Here is a 5,394-nt window from a genome sequence, read left to right on the forward strand (position 1 = left end):
CCTATCTCATGACCCAACTTTGTTGCGTGATGACTTAGAGGATCATGGTGGGAAAAGGTCTTCAACTTAATTGAAATATAGAATTTACCTGCCTATGGAGCTGCTATGGCAGCAGGGAGAGGGGGCTCGGGGAGTTGTGTTAGTGGACGGGGTAAACGAGTTGTGCTGGTGGTAAAGGATTCTAACCATGGCAGAGCAGGACAGTAGCACCGTCACAGGTAGAATGAATTACTCGCATTTGTACCGGTTTGCATTGCGCTGCTGACCTTCAGGGTACACAGTACAAATGGGGATCATTGCTAATATGTAAAACACACCCTGACATTTGTAAAATAATTAAGAGGAAACTGTAGCAAACCTTCCCATCAGGCACAAAGAAAGAGTCGGATACTCACCTTTGCGTAAAATAACAGCTTAAATATCCCCATTCCATATCTTGGGTGTCAGCTGGCAACAATTATAAAAGGAGAAAATAAAGGGTTTCCTGTGGTCTTTGATAGCTGCAGCACAGCAGGATCAAATCCTGTTGGAATCATAAAACACTGCCAAATCACATGGTCACTGACTCAAAATGCCCCAGTTGCATCATGAGCAGCATGATTTAATTTCCTTTGAGTTTAGTTCATTTTGTTTCTGAAATTGGCATTTAAAATTCCTGTACAAAGAAAATAATGTTTCAAACACCATGTTTCTACTTGGCCTAATGTCTCCAGTTCTCAGCCAAAGTGCCTGAGTAACGCATTTTTTTCAGCAATTGATCAGATAAATATTAAGGAACTTTGCAATAGGCACCCAAGGTGACAGGACAATAGTGTACATCACTTGAATTGTGACAGAACACAGCCCGATTTCCCTAGGGCTGTAAGTGAAACACATTCTTCTTTGACTAATGAGTTCTGAGAGAGCACCATTGGTCCTACAAATACACTCTATTAGAAAGATTACTAAGAAATGAGAGCACAAACATTTTAGAAGCTTATCCTAATTTTAAGCAAAATTTCTAGTCTTATTGTCTGCATAACTCACTTAATATTGTAAGGTTTGAAAAAGTACATATATCGCTAGTCTATTATTTTCTATCAGTTTTGATTGGCCCAAGAAAATAGGGAGTTACAGGATATGCAAAACGGAAACTGTTGGGGAAGGCAGGGGAGATGCCAGAGTATAACACAGACTTTACAAACATCATGCCTAATCCAATATTTATTTGTTGAAATTTTTGGCAAAGATGTACTTTGCTTTTTCTTTAATCCTCATTTGAACAAAACATTCACACAATTGTTGGGTAGGCTCTTCACAAGCAAAGGAAAGCACAATTATTCAGATACTGTGGCAGGAATATTAGTAAGAGGCCTGTGCTAACAGAAGAAATGAAGATGGTAGGAATAACCTACTTTGTGTCTCCTCACCTGTCAGTGGGTCCCAGAACTGCTATATTGCTATGGGGATACATGAAGGTAATACTTTTAATAGACTGCCAAGGGGTTCGAATTGGGTCTACCACATGAGCAATGAAGTAGGTGACTGCTGAATGAAAAACAAACAAACAAACAAACAAACCACCTACAGCTGAAAAACATCTCTTTGCTAATATCTCCCTTACTAATATCATTCTTTATGATATTACCAATTACATTCACTGATCCCCCTTCCCTATTGACTGGGTCCATGCAAATGCATCTGAGGTAGGGCAGAGAGGCCCACTATTCCTCAGCCAATGTTGCATCATGTGGTGTGGTGAGTCTATACTGGAAGTCAGGTCCTAAAAGAGTAACTGGATAAACTGCCCCACACAGTTGTTGGTGGTAGGGGCAGTGGTGATGTTTTGTTTGGTTTTTCCCCACCCAAGGTTTTTTACATTTACTGGAAACTTTCATTATAGAAAGTTATATAGTAATTTCAGGGAATTTTCTTACATGCTTTTAAGCAATTATACATCACTTACAAGTGATCCTTAATAAGAGTAAGAACCAATTTTTCATCAGAAACTAGGGGTGCCAGAGTGTAGTGGGATGGCATATTTAAAATGGTGAAAGAGAAAAAAAAAAAACCTGTCATCCAAGAATTGTATATTTATTCTATTGCTGCTTCAATATTCTCTCTTTGTCTTTGGTTTTGAACAATTTGATTATAATGTGTCTCAATTTGGAGCTCTTTGAGTTTATCCTACTTGAAACTTGTTGAACTTCTTGGATGTATATACTTATGCTTTTCATCAAATTTGGAAAGTTTTCTACCATTATTTCTTCAAATATTTCTGTCTCTTGCTGTATCTTCTCTGCTAGAACTGTAGTTATGCGTATGTTGGTACACTTGATGGTGTTACACAGATCTTTTAGGCTCTGTTCATTTTTTTTTATTCTTTTTTTCTTTCTGCTCTTCAGACTCAGTAATTCCAATTGACTTATCTTCAAGCCTGCTGATTCTCTCTTCAGCTTCATCAAATCTACAGTTGAACCTCTATCGAATTTTTCATTTCAGATCTTGTACTTTTCAACTGCAAAATTTTATTTGGTTCCTTTTTATGATTTTTAGCTCTTTGTTGGTATTCTCCGTTTGGTATAATATTGTTATCCTAGTCTCCTTTACTTATTTTTCCATGATATCCTTTAGCACGTTCAACATATTCAAGACATTTAATTAAACGTATTTTTCTATTAATTCCAATCTCCAGGTTTACTCAGAGACAGAAAAGTTTCTGTTAATGTCTTTTGTTACTGTGAATGGGCCATGATTTGTTTCTTTGGATGCCTCATAATTTTTTGTTGAAAATCAAACATTTTGAATATTATAATGTGGCAACTTTTAAGATAAGATTCTCCTTCTTCCACAAGATTTGTTACTGCTTATTGTGGATTATAGTCACTTATTTGCCTAGTGACTTTTCTAAACTATTTTTGTAAAGATTGTGATTTCATTCATTTGTGGTCACTGAATCCCTGTTCCCTAGTGGTCAACTAGTAATTTGACAGAGTTTTTCTTAAAAGCCTGATACCGCCCCCCCCCCCCAAAAAAAAAGAAAACTACTCTCCTAGTCTTTTCAGAGTAAGAAATATTATGAGGGATAAAGAGGGGCATTACATATTGATAAAGAAGTCAATTCACCCAAGAATACATAAATATCTTTACTGTGCATATGCCTAATAACAGAGCATCTAAAACCACAAGGTTAAAAAAAATGACAGAATTGCAAGGAGAAACAGATGAATCTGTGATTATAGTTGGAGACTTCAACACCCCTCCATCAGAAATGGACAGATCCAGCAGGCAGAATGACAGTAAGGACATAGTTGAACTGAACAATAACATCAATACGATGGATCTGATTGACATTTATAGAATACTGCATCCAGCAACAACAGATTACACATTCTTTTCAATCGCACATGGAACATTCACCAAGACACACCACATTCTAGTGAATAAAACATACCTGAAAAAATGTAAAAGACCAGAAAGCATACAAAGTATACCGTCAGACCACAGTGCAATTAGGCTAGAAATTAATAACAGAAAGATAACTGAAATCCCCTATTACAGACTTAATGTTTGTATCCCTCCTAATTCATAGGTTAAAACACTAACCCCCAATATGATAGTATTAGGACGTGGAGTCTTTTGGAGGTGATTATGTCATGAAGGTGGACCCTTCATGAATAGGATGAGTGCCCTTCTGAAAAAGACCACAGAGGTCTCCCTTGGGCCTTCTATAGTATGAGAATTCAGCAAAAAGATGGCCATCTGTGAACCAGTTAGCAGGCCCTCACCAGACAAGAATCTGCCAGCACCTTGATGTTGGACTTGACAGCCCCCAGAACTTTGAGAAATAAATTGCTGTTGTTTACAAGCCACCCAATCCTGGTATTCTGTTATAGCCCATTGAATGGACTAAGACACACAAAAAATACTTGGAGATTAAACAACACACTTCTAAATTACATATGAATCAAATAAAAAGTCTCAAGTGAAATGAAAACATTGCAGCTAAAGAAAATGAAAATGCAACTTATCAAAATTTGTATGATACAGTGGCAGCAGTGCTTAGAGGGAAATGTATAGCATTGAATGCATATATTGGAAAAAATATACAAAATTAATAAAGTAAGCTTCCATCTTAGTAAACTTTTTAAAAAAGAGCAAATCAAATTCCAAGTAAGCAGAAAAAGTAATCAAATTAGGGCTGAAGTCAATGAAAATTAAAATCGTAATCAGTAGAGAGAATCAATTAAACAAAATCATGTTCTGTGAAAATATCAAGAAAATTAATAAACTTCTAGCCAGGTTATCGAAAAAAAAGAGATAACACAAATTCCTAATATTAGAAATGAAAGAGGGGAGGGACATTGTTACTGATACCATGGATATTAAAAGGATAATTAAAATTATTATGAACAACTCTATGCCCACAAATTTGATGGTCTAGGTGAGATGGACAAGTTCCTTGAAAGACACAATCCACCAAAACTTACACAAAGAAAAACACATTCTGAATAGTCCTATATATATCAAAGAAATTGAATCAATAATTAATAACTTCCCCAAACAGAAAGCACCAGGTCCAGATACTTTCACCAGTGAATTCTAATAAACATTTAAGGAAGAAATTATAGCAATTCTGTAAAATCCCTTCCAGAAAATAGAAACAGGGGAAATTCTTCCTAATTCATATGAACCCTTAATACCAAAAGCAAAGATATCACAAGAAAGGAAAAACTGCAGACCAATGTCTCTCATGAATGTAGATGCAAAATTCCTCAACAAAACATTAGCAAATCAAATCCAACAATGTATAAAAAGAGTTACACACCCATGACCAAATGGAACTTATTCCTGGCATACAAGGCTGGTTCAATATTTGATAATCAATTAATATAATCCATAACATCAATAGGCTAAAAAGAAAAAATTATATAATCACATCAATAGATGTAATGAAGGAATAAACTGTCCTCTACCCTCGAGGTTCTTCTGAATGGTCTAATAATCAAATAGACATGAAACAGGTTAGCAAGAGAAAATAACCAAATTTAATACATACTTATATATGGGAATCCAGCATACATGAAAGAGTCAGAGACCCTATATGCAGGAGAGGTTCAGAAAGAGAAAGGGGGGTTGAGGTACATAAGACATTCTGAGATAGGGGCGAGGTAATGTCCCTTGAAAGCTTCAAAAGGTCATTGCAAGATGATAAGAACAGACGTTTAGTAAACAGAAGTTTGCCCTGCCCTGTGGGTAGGTCAAAAGAAGATATCTCTGATAATCTCTTATGGACAAGGCTCCTAATTCAAATTCTTTCAGGTAGTTAAAGGGAGGGGCAGAAGTTTCTCTTGAGCCTGTGGCTGCAGTTGTTTCTAGTGCAAAGTGATTTGCATATCACAGAGGTAAATCTTG

Source organism: Rhinolophus hipposideros, assembly GCF_964194185.1.
Source record: "Rhinolophus hipposideros genome assembly, chromosome: X".
NCBI classification, from domain to species: domain Eukaryota; kingdom Metazoa; phylum Chordata; class Mammalia; order Chiroptera; family Rhinolophidae; genus Rhinolophus; species Rhinolophus hipposideros.